Source organism: Artibeus jamaicensis, unplaced genomic scaffold, assembly GCF_021234435.1.
Source record: "Artibeus jamaicensis isolate MK-2021 breed Jamaican fruit bat unplaced genomic scaffold, CSHL_Jam_final contig_241, whole genome shotgun sequence".
Lineage (NCBI taxonomy): Eukaryota > Metazoa > Chordata > Mammalia > Chiroptera > Phyllostomidae > Artibeus > Artibeus jamaicensis.
In genome coordinates this window covers 8,423,662-8,447,806 of record NW_026521509.1, presented here as the reverse complement: position 1 = coordinate 8,447,806, position 24,145 = coordinate 8,423,662, and the positions used below count along the sequence as shown (strand labels likewise).

The window sequence follows — 24,145 nt, the reverse complement described above, 5'->3', positions numbered from 1 at the left end:
CCCCAGCTCTCACCCTGGTACCAGACACTTCAGTTCCTCCATGTATGCCTCTGATGCCTTTCAATCTGCTGCCCCATGCTGCTCAGAGGAAGTGAGTGTGAGTAAGTCTGTGTGTGGGCCCTTTAAGAGGAACTGCCTGGGACTCCAGGAGTTTCTGTTTTCTATAGCCTCAATCACCACTGGTTTTTACCACCAGAAGTTATTGGGACTTACTTATCTTCCTGGCACTGGAACCCTTGACTGTGGGGCCTAGTGTGGGACTGTGACCCTTCACTCCTAAAATATTCCTCCTGATTTTCTCTACCACATGTCAGTGTGGGACCAGCCTATTCCATATCTCCACCCCTCCTACCAGCCTAGATGTGGTTTCTTCTTTAATTCCATAGTTGTAGGACTTCCAGTAGCCCCATTTCTGATAGTCACATCTCCAACCTTAAGCAAACTGCAGCTTCAGTTTTCCCACTTATAAAATGAGAGAATTTTACTAGGTGACTATTATAGATACCTCCCAGCCATTAAATTTGCTTCTCAAAGAGATTATCAATCCAACCTGATTTTAAGAGTACCTCAGGTGCATGTCCACTCCTGGAAATAATACACAATTAGCAGTTCCCTTTTTTCTGCAATGTATTGATCCCAACAACATCCCTACATTTTAATCCACCCCATTGTTGAACTAAAGGAAATGTCTACCTCATTTAAAGAGACCCACCCCAAACTATTTCTGAAATGCTACTGCCTTCCTCTTTTTATCTAAGTAAGTCACAGGATTGTTATATAATCTACCAGGTCATAGGGATAGAATTTTAGAGCTAAAAGCACTTTAAAATAAGGGCGAAGACTAGATAAAAAGGAAAAATGAGGCCTATGGTCACACCATTATTAGAAAACCTAGAACTAAAAGTTACACAAGCATGGTCTTAATCCAGTATTTTTTTCAGTATTTCATTCTATTAATAACACTATGTCCCATGACCCAAAAATACCTTGACTTATTTTTTTAATCCTCACCCGAGGACATGCTTATTGATTTCAGGGGGGGAGGGAAGGAAAGAAAGGGGGAGAGAAACACCAATGGGAGAAAGAAACATTGATCAGCTGCCTCTTGTAAATACCCCAACCAGGATTAACCCCAAAACCCAGGTATGTACTCTGACCTGGAATCAAACCCATTTACCTTTTAGTTTACAGGACAACACTCCAACCAACTGAGCCACACCAGCCAGGTCTTTTTTTTTTTTTAGATTTTATTTCTTTATCTTTAGAGGGGAAGGGAAGGAGAGGAGAGAAACATCAATGTATGGTTGCCTCTCGTGCGTCCTCTGCTGGGAACTGGCCTGCAACCCAGGTGTGTGCCCTGACTGGGAATCGAACCGTGATCCCTTGGTTCATAGGCCCGAGCTCAATCCACTGAGCTATACCAGCCAGGGCTGTTAACTACATCTTTGTTAACTTATCATACTGTCAAAAGCAGGACACTCAACAATCCTTATAGAGATCTGGCCTGAGAGTAAGCACAAACTTCTTCCCCCTGTCATGCTTCTTAAAAGTACATGCAACAAATCACCAAAATTTATTATCATTACACAAATAATTGTTGATGTAGCAATAATTTAAAAAAGTAAACATGACTAAAAAGAAATGTTCTGAACTCCTCACTCTTGAAATTGGATCACAACTAGACCATACTACTCAAAACTAAGGAAACATGAACCACACCCATGTTCCCATAGAAGGATACTAAATACTATCCACGTACAGGAAAAATTCTGTTCTTAGGCAGTTTTCTTGAAAAACAAAAATATAATAAATAAGAGACAGTAATTAAAATAAATGTAGCTATTGCCCTGGCTGGTGTAACTCAGTGGATTGAGCTCGGGCCGTGAACCAAAGGATTGCGGTTCAGTTCCCAGTCAGGGCACATGCCTGGGTTGCAGGCCAGTTCCCAGCAGGGGCCAGTTCCCAGCAGGGGATGCATCAGAAGCAACCATACACTGATATTTCTCTCCCTCTCTCCTCCTTCTCTTCCCCTCTAAAGATAAACAAATAAAATCTTTTTAAAAATGGACCACTTTTATAAAAAATTTTATAAAATGGACCACTTCACACCTGTCAGAAGGGCTATCATCAATAAATTATCCTTACCAATATTGGTAAGGATATGGAGAAAAGGGAATCTTCATGCACTGTTATCGGGAATGAACAATGGTACAGCCACTGTGGAAAACAGTGTAGAGTCCTCAAAAATTAAAAATTGATTAAAAATGAAATTGTCTTTTTTTTGCATTTAGGAATTTCTTTATATTTTTTAATTTAATTGTTGTTCAAGTACAGTTTTCTATTTTTTACTCCCATCCCAGCCCACCCCCCCAGTGCTCCCCAACTTACTCCCATTTCCACCCCCCTTAGTTGTTGTCCATGTGTCCTTTATACTAGGTTCCTGTTGGAAGTGTCTTATAACCCAGCAATTTCGCTTCTGGGTATACATTTGAAGAAACCAAAAACACTACATGAAAAAAACAAATGCACCCTATGTTCACTTCAGCATTATTTACAATAACCAAGATAGGGAAGCAACCAAAGTGACCATCGGTAGGTGAGTGGATAATAAAAAGTTGTGGTACATTATTACACAGAATGGAATACTAATTAAAAAAAAAGAATAAAGTCTTACCTTTTTGCAATAACATGGATATACCTAGAGGGTGTTATGCTAAGTGAAAGAAGTCAAATGGAGAAAGACAAATACCATATGATTTCACTTACATGTGGAACATAAAAAACAAAAATAAATGAACAAACCAGAAACAGACTCATAGATACAGAGAACAGACTGATGGTTGCCAGAAGGGAGGGAGATGGGGCAAAAAAGTTGAAGGGACTGAGCAATACAAATTTGTAGTTACAGAATAGTCGCAGGGATGTAAAATACAGCTTAAGGAATGTAATCGATAATATTATAATAACTATGTGTTGTAATATTATAATAACTATGTATTATAATACAAGTGGGTACTTGAAATATCAGGAGACCACTTTGTACAGTATATGATTATCCATTAGATTCCACATGACTGAGATCAGATAGTATTTGTCTTTCTCTGACTGACATTTCATTTAGCATAATATTCTCCAGGTCCATCCACACCATTGCAAAAGTTAAGATTTCTTTTTAAAGCTGTGCAGGATTCCACTGTGTAAATGTACCACAGCTTTTTCATCCACTTGTCTACTTGTCTACTTATGGACCCTTGGCCTGCTTCCAAATCTTTGCTAATGAACAAACTGACCTAACAAGCAAAACAAAGACAAACTCAAAGATAGAGAGCAAGCTGACAGCTGTGGGGGTGAGGGAGAAGTGATGGAGCAAAAAAGAAAAAAAATTCACGGACATGGACAACAGTGTGGTTGTGGGAAGGAGGGGTGGTGGGTAGAGGCAGAAGAGAGTATAAAAGAATAAATGGTAATGGAAAAATACAATTAAAAACAAACAAGTAAAAAATAAAGTATATGACTGTCTAACCACTATGCTGTACACCTGAAACTAATACACGGAAAACTGAATATACACTTTAATTTAAAAAAAAAAGAAAAAAGGTTTAAAATGTAAATTTTATGCTATGTATATTTTACTACAATCAAAATGATTAGAAAATAACTGAAAGTTACATTTTAAATGAAAAAGAATTTCCCAAATTTAATGAAACCCTTTACACCTATGTGAACATGATATACATGCATATCAAGAGAATTAAAGGAACAATGGAACCTTGGCTGGTGTAGCTCAGAGGACTGCAAGCAGGCCTGAGAACCGAAAGGCCACTGGTTGGATTCCCAGTCAGAGACCAGGCCTTGGTTTCAGGATTGGTCCCCAGTAGGGGGCGCAAAGAGGCAAGCACACATTGATGTTTCTCTCCCTCTCTTTCTCCTTCCCTTCCCTCTTCTCTAAAAATAAATAAATACAATCTTTTAAAAATAAAATAACAATGGGGAAAGGGGAGCAAACCACTGCTGTAAAAGCAGCAGTTCTCAATGGGAGCAATTTTGCTCCCAGGGTACCTGTGACAATGTCTGGAGATGATTTTGGTTGTCAGAACAGTGGATGGGGTTATCACTGGTGTTCAGTGGGTCAAGGGCAAAGAATACCACTAAACATTTTACAATGCACACAAGAGTCCACCCACGGCAAGGAATTATCTGACTCAAAATGTCAACAGTGATTCTGTTGAGAAATCAGGCCCTAAAGTAGTAATATTTGTAGAGGTATTTATTTAATGTACCTGTATGATTTTTAACCACTATATGGTAAATAAAAATACATTAAGGGTCAGAGTTTTGGGCTATTTTTCTTTCCCGTACAAGGTCTCAAACACAATCCATAATTCTTACTGCAAAGAAAGAGAATAGGTGGGGAACCAAAGCAGGAAAAAATGGGATAAGCAGTGAATTGTCACACAAGTAGCGTTTTTCTAAAAACTGTTCTTAAATGAATTATAACAAACAGAACAAATCTAGGATTGGCAGGCTTTAACACAATTTCCACAGGCCTATCCATATAGTGTTTACTATTTTCTATTATATTTTATTACTTCTCACTTTCATTTGTTTCATTATAACAATTTTCAAATGAGACCAATTACTGTTTTATATCATTTCTCCAAGATAATGTAACATTACAAAATGTTCTTCCAACACATCTTTGTAAATACCAACTAATAAATGTTGAAGAAATAAAATTAGACAATCACCAAGAATTTTTTAAATTATAGTAATAAATGAATGCTAACACCAGTAAGTTTAAGTTTGAGAAACTATTTTTTTTTCACAGTCTCAAAGGATAGCCCCACAAAACATTCACTGGTTAAAAGTGGGGAAAATTAACTTCATACAGAAAAATCTGATGGATATACCACTTAAACCAAGTGATCAGAATTACTATTGCCAGTAATGGAACCAATTGTTATGTGTTTCCTGTTAAGATGTACTGAAAAGAATATTGCTGTCAAACATAATCTTAATCTAATCACAGGAATCACAATATAAACCAAAATTAAAGGGCATTAAAAATCACTGGCCTGCACTCTTCAGAGATGTCAAGATCAGGAAAGACTATGCAAGGCAGAAGAACTTCCAAATCAAAGGATATTATTACATAATTGGAAAATCTGAATATGGATTTTGGATTAGATAAAGAGTACCTACTGTATACACTAAATTTTTTTGAGGTTTTCAGGAACATCTATAAAGGGCATATGGATAAAATCAAAGCAGGGTAGGATCAAGGGTGGGAGGTGGGGATGGCTGGGGTGGGGAGAGTGGTGGGGAGAAAATGGAGACAACTGTACTTAACAAAAAACTAAAAAGTAAAAAATAAAATTTTCTTTGATAATTGCCCTATAATTGTGGAAAAGAATAACACTGTCCTTTTGAAATAACGAAGCTTTTAGGGGAAAGGGCGCATGGCAAGATGTCTACAACTTAAATGGTTCAGGCACAGAAATGAATATAACAAGAGAAAATGCAAATGATAAAGTATTGGGGACAAAACATTAACAGTGATGACTCTAAAGGCCGAGTATTTCTTTTACTAAACATGTAACTATTCTGTAAGTTTGAAATAATCTAAATTAAAATTACAAAAAATCTGTAGCATTTTAACACTTCAAGTATCTTCCTTTCCTCAAGACACAGAACTATGGAGTCCAGTTTCAGTTGATCTGACTACATGTCCAATCCAAGAAAGTAAATAAGTTTAAAATATATCACTGAGCCCTGGCTGGTGTGCCAGCCTGTGAACAGAAAGTTCACTGGTTCAATTCCCAGTCAGGGCACATGGCTGGGTTACGGGCCAGGTCCCAGGCTGGTGAGAGGCAACAGAAAGATGTTTCTTTGTCACACTGATGTTTCTCTCCCTCTCTTTAATAAAAATTATATATGTGTGTGTGTGTGTGTGTGTGTGTATATATATATATATATAATTTGCTTGAAAAAAATAAATACTTTGTACATTTGTCAACCTCACTCCTGTTTTAAATACCAAGAATCATCCTCGGTGTTAATAATATGTGAGTTTTTGCCCTGGCTGGTTTGGCTCAATGGATTAAAAGTGCCGGCCTGGAAACTGAAAGGTCACCAGTTCATTCCAGGTTGGGGCACATGCCTTGGGTTGTGGGTGGGTCCCCAATTGCGAGTGTGTGAGAAGCAACTGATAAATCTATCTCTCACAAAAAAGAAAAAAAGCAGCTCTGGCTGGTGTAGCTCAGTGGATTGAACACAGGCCTGCGAACCAGAGGATCGCAGTTCAATTGCCAGTCAGGGCACATGCCTGGGTTGCAGGCCGGTTTCCTGCAGGCCGGTTCCCAGCAGGGGGCGCATGAAAGGCAACCATACATTGATGTTTCTCTCCCAGTCTCCTTCCCCTCTAAAGATAAATAAAATCTTAAAAAAAAATCTATCTCTCAGACATTGATGTTTCTCTCCCTCTCTTTCTCCCTCCTTTCCCCTCTCTCTAAAAGTAAATAAATAAAATCTTTTTAAAAAGAATTTTGACAAATGTAAGATGTAAAAAAAAAATCTACAGAGTAATGTGATTTAAGAGCAATCTCTGACATTTGATTTTAGTTTTATATAAATCTCCATCCTCTTTCCTTATTTTCCTGGTTTACAAGCTATAGTTATCTTCTTGAATTCAATACTAATCATGTTTTTATCATTTCACTGTATCACTATTGTTTTATTTATTTATTGATTGATTGACAGAAGGAAAAGGAGGAAGGATAGAAACATCGATGTGTGGTTGCCTCTCACACACCACTACTGGGGACAACCCAGGCATGTGCCCTGACTGGGAATCCAACCAGTGACCCTTTGGTTCACAGCTCGGTGCTCAATCCACTGAGCCACATCAGCCAGGACTCATTATTGTCTTTTAGAAAAAGTCGATCATATCACTCTAAAGATTTTTTAAGTATTTGTTGGTTTTCTATAATGAAAAGACAAAACTGAAACATCTTGGCATAGCATTAAAAAGCCTTTTCAAATGTGACTCCAACCACCTTCCCTTTTGTCAACTCTACCTCCCATATCCTCTCCAATCACACTTAATAATGTGTTGGTGTTCTCAAGACACATAAGGGTCCTTTTATTTTTTTTTTAACCAAATCTTTAGACTTGCCATTTGCACTAGCTAGAACCTCCCCCTCCTAATCAACTCCATCAACTTGCCATAAGACCCAACTCAAAACCACATCTGCCCTGACTGGTGTAGCTCAGTGGATTGAGCATGGGCCTGTGAACCAAAGGGTTGCTGGTTTGATCCCCAGTCAGGGTACATGCCTGGGTTGCAAACCAGGTTCCTGGTGGGGGGCACAAGAGGCAACCACACACTGATGTTTCTCTCCCTCTACTTCTCCCTCCCTTTCCCTCTCTCAAAAAATAAATAAAATCTTTTTAAAAATCCACCACATCTGTCTATAAGACAATTTTTTGCTGTTCTTCCACATTTCTTGGTTCATATCTCTGGAACTGTACTTAACCCCATCACAGTGTATTTCAGCCATTTACTCCTCCATTTAGCTCAGTATTAAATTTATGTGAGTCCCTATCACCTAGATTAGTAGTTCTCACATATGAGAACTGTGCCACCTCCACTCTCCCAACATCTAAAGGGACCATTGACAATGTATTTAAACATTTTTGGTTGTCACAAACAGGGGAAAGGTGTTACTAGTTCCTATCTACTGGGTAGAAGCCAGGGATACAATGCACACACAGACAGCCTCCCACAACAAAAAGTTATTCGGACCAAAATGTCTATATAATGCAAAGTCAAGAAACTTTGATCTAGCCCTGGCTGGTGTAGCTCAGTGGATTGAGTGCGGGCCTGCGAACCAGATAATCACGGTTCGATTCCCAGTCAGGGCACATGCCCAGGTTGCAGGCAGGTTCCCTGCAGGCCAGTTCCCAGCAGGGGACGCACAAACGCAACCATACATTGATGTTTCTCTCCCTCTCTCCTTCCCTTCTCCTCTAAAGATAAATAAATAAAATCTTAAAAAAAAAGAAACTTTGATCTAAAATAATGCTTAGCTCACATTAGGCCTTAAAGGGTTTATCGAAATAGAATAAAACATTTATCGAAGAATTGAGAAACATAAAAAGGGATATATAATACGGAGCAGTATTGGTCCAAGAACAGCCAAGACAGTACAAACAACAGTGTGGGCATTCATACCTGAGCAGGTATCAAGACTACAAAATAAACTATAGTTATTATGAAAATGTGGCACTGGCAGAGGGGTTAAAACAAACACACCAGGAATGACACCATGTACGATAGTAGAACAGGTGCTCCGAAATTGTGTCCTCCATTAAGGCAACCATTATGCTGGTAAAAGTGGTCAGAATCAACTTTTTGAAACTATTAAATCTAATCGAAACTTGCGAGGATCAGGGTAACACTTAAAAGTACAAGCTACTGAACTTCATTACGAGGGCACTGTGATTTTTTTTTTCTACTCCTTACCCAACAATTATTTCTTGATTTTAGAGAGAGGGGGAGAGAAGCAGGGAGGAAGAGAGGAAAGAGAGAGGAAGGTGGGGGAAACGTATAAACATCGATGTGATAGAGAAACATTGCTAAGTTGTCTCCTGTATAAGCCCCAACAGGGCAAGAAACCCTCAACCTTTTGTGCACAGGATGTTGTGCCAAGACTCTGAGCCACTAGGCCAGAGCAACTATGATGTTTTAACTTATATACCCACCATGCCCCACTACTCCCCAGCATTTGTCACTGGGGCATACTTAGATGGTAGACTTTCCTATACACTTAGGCCATATGGGATAGCCTATTGCTCCTAGACTACAAACCTATATAGCATGTTTCTGTGCTGAATACTATATAGGTAATGGTCATATAATGGTAAGTATTTGTATATCTGAACACATCTAAACATAGAAACAGTACAGTAAAAATACAGTATAAAAGATAAAAAATGGTATACCTGTTTAAGGCACCTGCCATGAATGGGGCTTGCAGGACTGGAAGTAGCTCTGAGTCAGTGAGTGAGTGGTCAGTGAATGTGAAGGCCTAGGACATACTGGACACTACTGTAGATTTTATAAACACTGCACACTTAGGCCACACTCAATTTAGTTTAAAACTTCTTTTTTCAACAAGTTACCCTTAGCTTACTGTATCTTTTTTACTTTGTGAACTTTTTAAATTTAAATTTTTTGACTCTTTTGTAATAACTCAACTTAAAACACAAACACACTGTACAGCTGTACAAAACTATTTTTTGCTTATAACCTTTTCCATAAGCTTTTTTCTTTTCTTTTCTTTTTTTTTTTTACTTTTTAAACTTTTTTTTTAAACTGAGATATAATCACACAAATTACCCTAGGCCTACACGAGATCAGGATCAGCAGTTTAACCACAACCTGACCCACTGGAATGTCTTCAAAGAGAATACCATAGCTCGAGGCTATGTCCTGTATCTCCTGTGATAACAATGCCTCCTGCTGGATTATCTCTGATGGACCTGCCTGAGGCTCTTCCTGTGGTCATGAGTAGTAACACCCCAGTCATAAAACTTTTTAGTAAAAGGCTTATCTTTACCCTGATCCATATGGCTCAAAGCCAAAGGTCCCTGGTTCAATTTCCCGTTAGGCCACATGCCTGAGTTGCAGGTTCATTCTCCAGTCTGGGTGTGTAAGATTCCTGGTCTCAACTCTCTTCTCAAATTCTTCCAAAAAGACTGCAGAGAGAACATTTACTAACTCATTTCAGGAGACCAGCATTACACTGATACCACAGTCAAATACACATCACAAAAAAGAAAACTAAAGACCAATATTCTTCATGAATTACTGATGCAAAAACCCTAAACAAAATACCAGCAAACAGAATTCAAGGAAATATTTAAAAAATTGTAAGTCATGACCAAGGGGAATTTACCCTCGGAATTCGAAGAGTGACACAAAAATAAATCAATGGAATATAACATATAAATAGAACAAAGGGGGGAAATTATATAATCATCTAAATTGGCATAGAAAAAGCATTTGACAAAATTCAACACCCTTTCACAGTAAAAGCAGAGAACTAGTAAGAGAAAAAAAACTTCACCAGTTTGATAAAGGGCACTTATTTGAAAAACCCTCAGCTATTATCATACTTAACAGCAAACAAGACAAGTATGCCCATTTTTGCCACTTCTATTCAACAGGTATTAGAAAAGAAGAATAAAGTCATCCAAATAGGAAAGTATATCATAGATGACATAATTTTACATATAGAAAATGCTAAAGGATCCACACAAAAAAAATGATTAGCGCTCATAAATGAATTTAGCACCATTACAAGATATAAGATCATCACAAAAAAATCAGTCATATTCCTATACATTAACAATGAACAATCCAAAAAAGGAAATTGAGAAAACACTTCCATTTAAAATAGCATCTAAAAGAAATTGTGGGAATAATTAATTAAAGAGGTTCAAAATTTGTACAATGAAAACTCTAAAACATTGCTTAAAGCAATTAAAGAGTGAAATAAATGGAATGATATCCCATGTTCATGGACTGAAAGATTTAATAGTTAAGAGAGTAATACTCCCCCAGGTAAACTTATCTATTCACTGTAATCCCTATAAAATTTGCAACAGCCTTACTGCAAAAATGAAAAAGTCAATCCTAAAATTCATATGGAAATTCAAGGGACTCCAAATAGACAAAACAGTTTTTTAAAAAGAAGAACAGAGTTGGAATACTCTCATTTCCCAATTTCAAAATCTGCTCCAAAGCTAAAGTAATCAAAGCTGAGTGATACTGGCATAAGGATAGACATATAGAACAGAATAGAAAGCCCAGGAATAAACCCTTACATCTATGATAAACTGATAATAGACAATGAGGCCAATGTTACTAAAAAGGTGCTAGGAAAACAGGATATCCACATGCAAATCCCTATATGACATCATATATGAAAATTAATTCAAAATTGATCAAAGACCTCAATATAAGTACAAAAATTATAAAGTTCTTAAAAGAGCCCTGGCTGGTGTAGCTCAATAGTTTGAGCACCGGCCTGTGAAGCAAAGGGTTGCCAGTTTCATTCCCAGTCAGGGCACATGCCTGGGTTGCAGGCCAGGTCCCCAGTAGGGGACACATGAGAGGCAACCAACCAATTGATGTTTCTCTTCCTCTTTCTCCTTTCCTTCCCCTCTCTCTCTAAAATATAAATAAATAACATTAAAATTCTTAAAAGAAAATAGGAAAAACTTCATGACTTTAGAGTTGGAAATGATTTCTTGAATGGCATCAAACCCACAAACAACAAAAGAAAAAAGTAGGTAACTTGGACTTCATCAAAATTGAAAACTTCTTGTATCAAATACTACCAAGAGAGTGAAAAGACAACCATCAGGCTAAGAAAAATATTCACAAATCATATATCTGATAAGGGATTAAGAGCCAGAATTTATGAATGACTCCTACAAATAAAAAAACTTTTTAAACTGTACAAAGAACTTCAATAGACATTTGCAACCCAAAGACAGATAAATGGCCAACAAGTACATGAAAACATGTTCCACATCACTAGTCATTAGAGAAGTACAAGTTAAAACCACAATGAGATAACACTTTATACCCATCTGGATGACCATTATGAAAAAACAGACTATAAAAATCGATGTTGGCAAGACTGTGGAGAAACTGGAACTCTCATACAACACAAGCGGGTATGTTTAAAAGAATGCAGCTATTGCTCTTTCTGGGTGGTTCAGTTTCTTGGAGTTGTCACTCTGTGCACCAAAAGGTTGTGGGTTTGATTCTCTGTCACGGCACATACCTAGGTTGTAGGTTCAATCCCTGGTCGGGGAGCATATAGGGGGCAACCCATCTCTCTCTCTCTCTCTCTCTCTCTCTCTCTCTCTCTCCCCCTCTCTTCCTCTCTCCTCTCTCCATCTCTCTCTCTCCCCTCCCCTCTGTAAAATCAATAAACTATATCCTCAGGTGACGATTTTTTTAAAAGTGCAGCTACTATGAAAAAGTTTGGTGGTGCCCCTGCCAGTGTGGCTCAATGGTTGGAGTATCATCCTGTAACTGAAGGGTTGCTGGCTGAATTCTCGGACAGGTCATATACCTGGGCTGTGGGTTCATTCCCCAGTTTGGGCACATATGATCCCTGGTCCAGGTTCGTACAATCCCCAGTCCAAGGTGCACAGGAGGCAACCAAATCTGCTTCCCTGTCTCACCGATGCTTCACTCTCTCTAAAAGCAATAGGGGAAAAGTGTGTTTGGGTGAGAATTTTTTATAAAGTTTGGTGGTTCCTTGAGATATTAAAGATATAAAGATCGATTTCCACTTCCAGGTATACAGTAATTTCCCCTTATCTGAGGGAGATACAATCCAAGACCACCAGTGGATGCTTGAAACCTAGGCTACTACTGAAACTTGTATATACTATGTTTTATCCTAAATATAATATTATGAAGTTTAACTTATAAATTATGCACAGTAAGAGATTAACAATAATAATAACACAGAATAAAAACAACAATATACTGTAAGGCCCCCAACTGGGGGCATGAGAGAGGCAACCGACTGATGTATAACAATATACTGTAATACAAGTTTTATGAGTGTGATATTATTAATTAAAATAAGGTTACTTGAACACAAGCACTGGTGATCAATCTGATAACCCAGATGGCTACTAAGTTAAGTGAATAACAGGCTGGACAAAGGGATAATTCATGTAGGGTCAGGACAGAGAGAGATTTCATCACACTACTTAGAAATAATGACATGCAATTTAAAGCTTATGAATTGTGTATTTCTAGAATTTTTCATTTAATATTTCTGCATCATGGTTGATCACAGGTAACTAAAACTACAGAAAGCAAAACCACACACATATAAAGGGAACTACACAGCTAAAAGAAATGAAAGCAAGGACCTGAACAGACATTTATATACCAATATTTACAGCACCATGATTCACAATAACCAAAAGATTAAAAAAGCCCAATGCCCATCAATAGTTAGTTGAAGGGATAAAGTAAATATGGTATATACATACAATGAAGGAATATTCTTCAACCTTAAAAAGGGAAGAAATTCCGATACATGCTACAAAATGCATGAACCTTGAAGGCATTATGCTAAGTAAAATAAGCCAAACACAAGAGGACACATATTGTACAATTCCACTTATATAGAGGTATCTAAAATAGTCAAATTCACAAAGACAGAAAGTAGCATGGTGGTTAATAGGGGTTTGGGGATACAGGAATGGAGATTATGGGTACAGCGCATCTCAGTTTGGGATGATAAAAAGTTTTAGAGAGAGACAGAGGTAATAACTGTACAACAATGAGAATTATTTAATGTCACTGAATTGAATGCTTAAAAATAGCTAAAATGATACATTTTAGTTGTGTAAATTTTATCACAATTAAATGAATAAAGTGAAAGCTAAATCGCTGAGGTTTTCTTGCAAATCCTACAAATCTAAGACCCTGTTATTGGTATGGCCTTCCTCCTATTAAGACAGAACTTTGTGAAATTACAAGGTCCCATCTTAGGTCATTTGCCCTAATCACTAATAATATTGAATACTTAAAATGTACATGACATTATCTTATTTAACATAGACTGATCCAATCACTTCTATACTTTTAAGACCCATTTTCAGTGCAGATAATCAGAGACATTGAGTAAATGTCCAAAGTAAGTACAGAACTGAGTTAAGATTTTAACCCAGGTGTTTGTTGCCATTCAACTACACTGCCTTTTATGAGAAGTTGGATTCCCCAAGAGAAGCTGGATTCCCCATGATGCATAGACATTTGTAAATATGTAAAAGCATCCCCAAAACATCCATTTTAATAAACAGTACACAGTACATTTTATTTACTCTTAGAAAGATTATTCCTCATTACTCATCTCCTATCCCTAAATCACATTTTACAAGGTTTTAGAATATAATACTGAAAATGTCTAGGTTGAAATTGTTTTTTTATATTAAGTATTGCTTGGCCTTTTTAAACAGGTTCTAAATCTGTTCTTCAATCTGCCATTGCCACACTTAAATATTCAAAAGCTTCCCATGTTTATAAATAAGGAGAAGGTACAAATTTGTAAGCATAACATTCAAAGCCCTGCAAGATAATTTACACATGACCTTCCAATACTACCTTGCGATAACTCAGCTCAAAGAATGTTCTCTTTCCCTCCCTCTTCTTTCACTGTTTTCTTTAACTTCTCTTATATATAATAAGCAACACATTCTGCTTCTAGTTCCTTGTTGAAAACTCAAAGTACTCTCTACTAGAGTGTAAACTCCTCAAAAGAGGAAACTGGTTTGGGTTCATCTGGTTTTTTTCCACATGGGAAATAGCAAATTGCCTTGTACAGAGAAAAATAAATGTTTATTAAAATAAAGATAATGCCTGCTCAGGAAGTCCTTAAAAGAGTGGTGATTTGTTACACATTAAAAAAAAAAACTAAAAAGAGAAAGAATATAAAAAAATAAAAATAAAAAATAAAAATAAAAACCTGAAGTCATTTAGGACCTCTAAATATTTTCCCTTCTGTCTCTAAAGTGATATATTCAATAAGCTGTGTTGGATGCACTATATTCAACCTTTGAAAAAACATATTATTTCATATACTTAACAAGTAACAGGCCCAATCACTTTCATATGGAACATTCACTCTTAGTTCCTTTATTTTTAGTAGATAACTCAGCATACACAAGACTCATAAATTGAATGTTTTGGTTCTGAATCTTGGAGGTAGCTGAGAAAAGCAGAATAGGGAAAGGCAGGAAAAATGAGATATGGGAAAGTTCTTCCCAACTCTAAAAATTAAGCAAGCCAGGTCCCCAATTGGTGGCATGCATGAGGCAAGTTTTCTGTAAGTCTGAAATTATATTTAACTTTTTTAATGTTTTAAATATAGTAAAAAGGAGATGATTAGTCTTTATTGCCTTGAAAGTAGATCAGATTCATGTCCTGAGGTTACAGTTATTTTTTTAAAAATCAAACAATTCAATAAAATATTACATGAGATCAATGAGACATTCACTGACTAGGAAGTTATTTTAAGTAAATTCCTTTGATCTGTAGATATATATTTTTTAAATATTACCTATAAAAACACTAAAAAATCTTTTTGTGGGGGAGAGGATTGCATTACTAGTGAAAATGTTTATTAATACAGATTTTTAAAAGCATAGTGCAAGCTTCATGGAGACATGGCCTTATTTTTCTTGTTCATATAAGCAATACTTAGAACAGTTCCAGGCACATGGTAACAGTAATCAGTAATGACCAATATTTGAGTAATTATTATGTCCCAAACACTAATCTAAGTGCTTGGTGTCCATTAACTCATTTAATTCTCATACAGCCCAAGAAATAGGTGGTGAATGAATTAGTACTTTTTACAGGATGACAATTATAGTTGGTTCTACAATCACATAACAGGAGTTCCTAAAAACTCACCAGGTTACAAACAATTGTGCAATGAACAGCATAGGAATCAGGAAAAAAAATGGGTTAGAAGCACAACACAAAAAAACATCATCAGTGACACATTTTTTTTTAAAACACAAAAACATAATAAAAATTGTAGCATTGCCCTGACTGGTATGCCTCAGTGGGTTGGGTGAAGTCCCACAAACCAAAAGGTCACTGGTTGGATTTTGGGTCAGAGCATACATGCCTGGGTTGGGAGCCAGGTACCTGGGCAGCATGCGAGAGGCAACTTACAGTGTCCTTCTCCTTCTCCCTTCCTTCTCCCCTCTAAAAACTAAATAAATAAATAAAACCTTTTTCAAAATAAAATAAAATAAAAATGGTGCATAATTTTACAGTTTACACATATGAAGTGCTTTTATTAAGAAGTACGCAAATCAGGCCCTGGCTGGTATAGCTCAATGGATTGAGCGCGGACCTGCAAACCACACAATCGCAGTCGATTCCCAGTCAGGGCACATGCCTGGGTTGCAGGTCAGTTCCCAGCAGGGGACTCACAAGAGGCAACCATACATTGATATTTCTCTCCTTCTCTCCTTCCCTTCCTCTCTTAAGATAAATAAATAAAATCTTTTTTTTAAAAAGTGTGAAAAAAGCCTATTATTTTTTAAAAAGTACACAAATTCAACGATGAATATGGTACTTTATCCTGAAAAAGACCTTCAGTTTGCTCATGAAAGAGGCCATCTGAAGGGTTGCAGCTCATGAATTATTGTGAAGCGATTGGAAGGAGGGTTATCTGAAATCTGATGGAAAACTGTAACATGTGGATGGGTGTACTTCAAAACATTTGGGGTGAACTGAGGTAGCTGGCAGATGTCTGAGGTGTGTGCATATATATGTGAGTATTTTAATGCAGCTCAGTTCAGCTTTGGGCAGTTTCTATAACTCTTTCTATAAAGGGCCAGACAGTAAATATTTTAAGACTTTGTGGGCCATTAGGTCTCTTTTGCAACTATTCGACTCTGAGATAGTAGTACAAAAGCAGCCACCGGCAATGTAAACAAATGGGCTTGGGTATGTTCCAACAGAATTTTATTTACAAATAGTTTTCTGACCCCAATCTTGTAGACAAAACACTGCATAAACAAATGAAAATTGTCTTATGCACAAACTGTTCCCTTGCTGGAACAAATTCACATTTCAAAACAAGCATTTTATCAGAATGAAGTTTAAAACGCTATCAAATACACCAAAAAGTTGCTAACATAATTCAAATAAGCAAAACAACAAATCCAGTATTACTTGAAAATAAATTATTTATTTTAGATTCTACCTATACATCGAACGTCACCCAAAAGTCAATGGACCACTTCAGATGACCAATTAAGAAAACTAAAGACACCTTTTAAACAAGTGTAGTCATTCAAGATCTGTGCATTAAATTCTACACAATCTTTTTAAAAAGTAGGTAATACTTTTGATGTTCCTTAACTGAAATCATCAGGCTCACTCACAAGGGCACACCTGGCTTTTACAAAATCATCAAGCCATAAAGGTTAACCTAGAAACCGAACTATAAGGTAAGTTCTAGATATCTAATATACACAAGCTCTTAATACATAACTTAAAACCACAACAGCCAAAAAAAAAAAGGTAATTGCATGTTAACTAACTTTATTGTGGTAACTGTTTTTAAAGATATATCGAATCAGCACATTGTACACCTTAAACTTATGCAATGTTAGATGTCAATTGTAGCTCAATAAAGCTGGAAAAAACATACTAAGTGCCCAATGGTTACACAATATTTGTCCAGGAGTTGACTTGAAAATTCTAAGTTAACGTTTTTTCAGAAGAGAAAACACAAATATATAAAACATTCATTTACTGAAGCTGTAATACCTCACATCTGGAACCCTCCCCCAGTCCAGTCTCCTTTGTGAAAGCTACCCACTCTCCAATGGCCAGATTCCAATGCTATCTCTCTATAAAGCCCTCCCTGGACCTCTTCAGAAATGTGTTCTTACTCTGAACCCTCACACCAACTTACTTTTTATCTAATGCAGCATTTACCACTTTAATATACTTCTGCAAAATTATTTATGTAAACAGCTTTATTTCCTGTGCTATGCAGAAAATAAGACTAATCTTTAGCCATACTAACCTTCTGCCTGGACTGTCCGTTTTCAGAGCCAACCCTTAACTAACTCATCTTCAAGACCCAACACAGATACCATTACCTCTACAAAACTTTTCCTAGATAGCTCCCATATTAGACTTTCCTTCATGTCTGATCTCTAGCACAACCAATGTACCTCCATTTTAGTACTGCTTTGTAACTGCTTATTTCCTTGCTATGTCCCTCGCTAGGTGAACAATGCCTTAAGGAGGCATAAATTCTGTGGAGAGAGAAACCTTTCAGTCATCTTTCCCTTTTGGTGATGTTTAACATAAGGAACACTAGACTTAAAAGCCACTCAACCTGAAAGCAGGCAAGGTGGCAATATTAAAATGCAACTACTATCCCAGGGAGGTAAACTACTTATGTCACCAGGCTGGGGCTAAGCTGCAGTTAGATTAAAAACACACACACACACACACACACACACACACACACACACACACACACCCTAAGTGAATCTTCCATTTCAGTGAAGTGCCTTTTTAAATGCAAATACTTAATTCTCTTTACACTGGCTTTGCCCTTTCTTTCCCTTACAAGCCCCCTGAGGTGAGGAAATGCCCTTTGGGATCCCAGAGTTACAGTTATAGCTTAAAATAAATCTCTCCCCCCTCAAAAAATTAGCCAACTTATTTATTAGATGCCTTCAACATAAAAAAGGGGGGGATGGAAATGGGGCCGGTGCTGCATATGAGTGTTATCAGGGACAGCAGTGGGCGCTCACAGGAGGCTGTGCTCTGGATTGTAACATATCGGACTTCGGCTGAGCACATGGAAGTCCGGCTGAGAATTAAGACAAACAAGTTTTGCAGTTTCATTGTGTTTCAAAATTCAGTTAAGCCATAAAAACAAGGTTAGGATGGGGATCTAGGGGCTGTGGTGACAGTATCATGGAAGAAACCCCTTCCAGGATGGGAGCGTTGCACTGAGGCAGTTAGAGGGAGGGACATTGAGTAGAGGATGGCAGGGGGACTCACAGAAGGTTCTGCCTTTTCAATATCCACCTACCTGGCCTCTAGTTGACACTCAGGTATTTAATCAACTAATAGAGAATCCCCTTGCCCTGGCTGGTGTGGCTCAGTTGGTTGACCAGTCGACCAGTAACTGGTAACCAAAGAGCTGTGGGTTCCATTCCCAGTCAGGGCAGATACCTGGGTTGCAAGTGATCCCCAATGTGAAGCCCGTAGGCTCCCCCTTCAGGCAGGTACAATCCCCTGTCCAGGCAGGGAAGGGAGGCAACCCATTCCTGTTTCTCACATTGATAGTTCTGTCTCTCTTCCTCTCTATCTAAACGCAATGAAAATATGTCCTTTGGTGAGGAAGGGGGAAAAAAGCAACCCCCCAAAATATGAAGCATAGGACATATAGATATGAACACCACTGTCATACCAATAGTTTTTAAACAAATACTGTATGGAACATTTAACATGAAAGCTGAACTATACATAATAAGAATGGCTACTTCAAGCCAAAACTGAGAGACAAAATCTCAGAGAAAGTATCTGAAAATAGTGGCTACAGAGCAAAATTCACACAACCCTTTTCCAGGGCAAAAAGCACAATTGGCTTCAATTAACATAGGTCTTTTTGCCCTGGCTGATGTGGCTCTGTGAATTGAGTTCCAACTGAAAGGTCACAGCACATGCCTGGGTTGTGGGCAGGAACCTCAGTTGGAGTTATGAGGCAACTGAGCAATGTTTCTCTCTCACACCGATGTTTCTCTCCCTCTCTCTCTCCCTCCCTTCCTCTTTCTCTAAGAAATAAATTTAATTTTTTTAAATTGGTCTTTTCAAAAGTCTTATCTAAAATCATAAAAGGTACAAATACAACTGAATACAGTAATCTTCCAAAGAGAACATGTCCTCAGCCTCAATAATTATTAACAAACTTCCCAGCAAAAAGTTTTCCTTTTCCAGTGTGTTTGTACAAGTATGTGTACATGATATTATGACAGATTATAGTTGCAACAAAACACCTGTACCTGAACCATATAAGTTTTTAGGCAAAAGTAGATGTGCATATAATGAATAAAGAAACTTCTCATCACTATCCTTCTATCCCCCAAAAGGGAATTAAATTTTAAATGACTCATACTCACATAAGCAGGATTATTTTTAAATAACTTTGTATAACATCTAGTACAAATTTATTCCACAAATGACAAAGCAGAGCCGTACAAAGGATAAGTGATTTATCCAAGGCCATACAATCAGTTAAGCAACAGAGTTATAACTAGAAAACCCTGATGTGGCTCATAGTTCAGTGTTCATTCCTTCATACCAGCAGTTCTGGAACTTTTAGTGCTAGGACTCGTTGTTTTGTTTAACTGCTGTTCCTTCAAGTACAGTTGCCTCCATTTCCCCCACACACGTCCCACCGTCAATCCTACCCTCTCCTTTGGCTTTGTCCATGGATCCTTTATACATGTTCCTTGATGACCTTCCCCTTCTTTCTCCCATTATCCCCTCTGTCTCTCCTCTGGTCACTGTCAGTTTGTTCTTTATTTAAATGTCTCTGGTTCTATTTGCTCTCGTTTGTTCTGTTGGTTAGGTTCTACTTATTGGTGAGATAATATGGTATTTGTCTTTCACTGCCTAGATTACTTCACTTAGCATATAATGCTCTCCAGTTCCATCCACGCTGTCACAAAGGGTAAAGGTCCTTCTTTCTTTCTGCTGTGTAGTATCCCATTGTGTAAATGTACCTGGGACTTCTTTAGGTTCTTGAGACACTTAAACATTAACAAAGAGCCCAAAAAGTTTTAGTTTACTCTTTTAAGAACTGCTGCTCTAACCACGTTACCTCCTCCAAAACAACTGCAGATTTCGTCAATACTTACTAAACTTACTCCCATTTTACTGATGGAGGTTAAAAATCTTGCATCTCAGCCATCAAGGTAATCATAACATGAGTATTTAAGCATACAGGTACAGAGATCCTACTTAGACACTCTTTTTACTGCCCTACTATATTCATTTTCCAGTAGCTTAAACCATGTGAACAACTTCTGCCAAAGTCCAAGAGAATATTCAAGGTCTGGGGAAAAGGATTTCATGTAAACCCCAGAACTACCTGTACCCATGAATTTATTCAGACTCCAAAAGTTGAAAGAGGCACATAAATATTAAATACATACACTTCCTTAAAGAAAAATATTTCACACATTCATATCTATAAATTCCTGTACTACATTTTTCTTACCTCAAGAAATACAATACACAACTAAAAGCTCATGATCAACTACACCAAGGGTTTGCAATAATAACTGGCCTGATCAAAATTAAAGTCAGAAATGTCTTTCTTTTCACCTCACTTATAATAACATAATCAAACAGCTGGCATTTAAATGTTTTCAAACCCCTTAATAAAATTTGCATCTACTCCTCCCTTCCACAGACCTGGCTTAATGCTTTTCACATAGTGGGAATACAAGTATTACACAGATAATATTTTTCAAAAGTTAGGGCAGTATACCAATGTTATAAACATAACAGCCAGTGACTTTCTAAAGACATTTTCCCAACATTTCTCAATTTAGACTTCTGCCTTTTATAATTTAAATCCAGTAACAAGTTATACTTCTGTCAGCTTTTCAAATAATTTGGTTGCCATAAGGATTCCAATGACAACTCCCATCAAATCTCCAAGATCTTTATATGAAAATAGTTTATGTGTCAGTCAGAAGCTAACCTTTTATAACAGCAAAAATTTGAAAAAACAAGCCAATCATATTTCTAACAAAACAAATAACAAAAGCCTTTAAAAAATAGTAAGAAAACCGCCCTGGCTGGGTGGCTCAGTTGGTTGGAGCATCATCCTGTACACCGAAAGGTTGTGGGTTCGAGTCCAGTCAGGGCACATGACTAGGTTGCGGGTTTGAGCCCCGGTTGGAGGGCGTGTGGGAGGCAACCAATCAATATTTCTCCCATCGATGTTTTTCTCTCTCTCCCCCTCTCTCTCACCATTCCTCTCTAAAGTCAATAAAAAAAAACAAAACATAAAAAAAAAAATAGTAAGAAAACCTTTCAAGCCTGAGCCACTGATTTTTCAATGTATAATTTAGCCAGGTCATCAGTTTATTTTCTTCCTCTTGTCTTTTGGCTATTTTTTTCACCACAGTAGCCTAGAAAAATTTTTATGAACACAAGTAAAAATCAGAACTAATCAAATACTCAGCAGAAGATCTGACAAAGAAATTCTGGAACTACTGTGTAACAAAATTAATGATAATGCATAGAATTGTTCATATTATCTGTCTCACATTAGAAGACAATCAAGAGTGATTTCGTATTGTGGGTTCAACTCCCTCAAGCATTACCCGTCTGCTTATCTATGATTATCGCTTGAAATGAATGACACTTCAGCCTGAAGACAGTTCTTTTGAATACCCACTTGCAGCTCTTTCATTGTAAATATACAGGGAGCATCATGCATTTTCAAATTAGTTCTCTACATTTAAATATGTGGTTCGGTACAAAGGGCTTTTCACATAGCTTAAAGGCTTCTGGAGTTTATGTTTCAGTTATCTCGCTATCTTATCTGAACGCTAGAGGCAAAATACTAAAAACACCTACAAACTCCAGGCTAAAACAAATGACCAGAGCAATAGTTAATGTGAACTTCTTCCGTCATAATACTTGGGCTAAATTAAAGGGGTCATAATCACATTATATCTGGCAACTCAAGGAAGCATTAATTCCTTGTGGTTAAGAACATAAACTCTGGCTGTGGCTGGTGTGGCTCAGTGGATTGAGCGCCAACCTGCAAACCAAAGGGTCACCAGTTCAATTCCCAGTCAGGGCACATGCCTGCGTTTAGAGGGGGAGGCAACCACATACTGATGTTTCTCTCCCTCTCTAAAAATAAATGAATAAAATCTTTTTTAAAAGAACATAAGCTCTAGCCCTGGCTGGTGTAGCTCAGTGGATTAAGCACAGGTCTGTGAACCAGAGAATCGCAGTTCGATTCCCAGTCAGGGCACATGCCTGGGTTGCCGGCTGGTTCCCTGCAGGCCAGTTCCCAGTAGAGGATGCATGAAAGGCAACCATACATTAATGTTTCTCTCCTTCTCTCCTTTCCTTCTAAAGATAAATAAATAAAAATCTTTTAAAAAAAAAAGAACATAAGCTCTGGAGACAAGACTGGGTTCAATTCCTGCTGCACCAATTTACAAGCTGTGTAAGGTAACTGGTCAAGTTCTTTGATCTCAAAGAACGTATGCCTCAGTTTCCAGCTCATCTGTAAAATGGGAGCTACTAAGTACCCTCCCTATGTGGTCGAGAATTATTCAAGATAAAGGTCAAAAATAAGCACTCAATTTTAGTTAGAATTCTTACTCTTACCACCAGGATCTCCACAAATTCAAGACCCATAAGGAAAATTTAACCCTGGCATAAAATAAATAATTCTATTGGCAAACTCTATACACAGTGAATTTGTTCACCCTGGAGAAAGGGAGAAGTCCAAATTCAGAAAACCTATAGTCTTAAATGCAGATTTTGTGAGATGAAGTCTAGAGGTCATATTTAACTGTAAGTACACCCTTGATGTAGCTGAACATGAGCACCTGATAATAACCAGCCAACAAGTTGTACTGGCTACCTCTATGTGCTCAATGCCCCATATATAAAGGTTTACTATACTTGAGTCAATAAACATCAATTCAGAAACTAAAGCCACAATCTTTACACACGAGGGATCTATAATGTAAGAACTAAAGTGTATTTTTTTTAACTCAAGGGAAGGAAAACATCTATCTACTGCTTGTTAATGCAGAAAAACAGGCATAGTAAGTATCACAGGTTCATTCCAAAATTCTACATCCTAAAGAGCCCTATAAACCTATGCCATCCTAATGGTGACTCAAAGACACACATTTTGGCAACTACGAATGCACTTCTGATTCATGCTCCCAGTTATTTTGTTTATTTTGCCACTAGGCGCCAAGAATACATCTCAGAGTAGAAAAATTACTTAATTCACAAGGAATGAAAAGTCGAGTGTCAAATTGTGTGAAGAGCAAGCCAGTCACCTGTGTAAAAGGAGTACACATTTCAAATTAACCCATACTTTAGACACTATCAAGAGATTTATCAGAAACACAAGAAAGAAAAAAAAACAGCTTCAACCTACTGAATGTGCTTCATTGGTAAGAGGCATCCTGCGACGGACAGCTTCCCTTGCAATAAATCTCACTTCCCATCAATCTACGGTTACCTGCCCTTCCCCCATGAATAAATAAACAACCAAAAAAAAAAATAGGGTCTAACGACTTCTGATCGAAATTTGCTCAGAAAGTAGCGAAACGTTCGTGGTCTGCCTTACCACCCGTTTAAGCTAGACTTCGCAAATAAGTAGTATACTGGGGCTACCTGGAAGCAAAACCCCACCTTAGTATCCCCTTGCCTAGAGGTAAATCCAAGGATACCCTTCACGAGGCAGGAGAGAAGGGATGCAAATACCCGACA

The 24,145-nt window shown here is 37.5% G+C and overlaps 1 protein-coding gene across 5 annotated transcripts in view; it reads right to left on the bottom strand.

Moving 5' to 3' along the window:
- ATRX (ATRX chromatin remodeler) overlaps positions 1-24,145 on the bottom strand; it is a 200,037-nt gene that overhangs the window by 175,060 nt on the left and 832 nt on the right. The window lies entirely within an intron of this gene.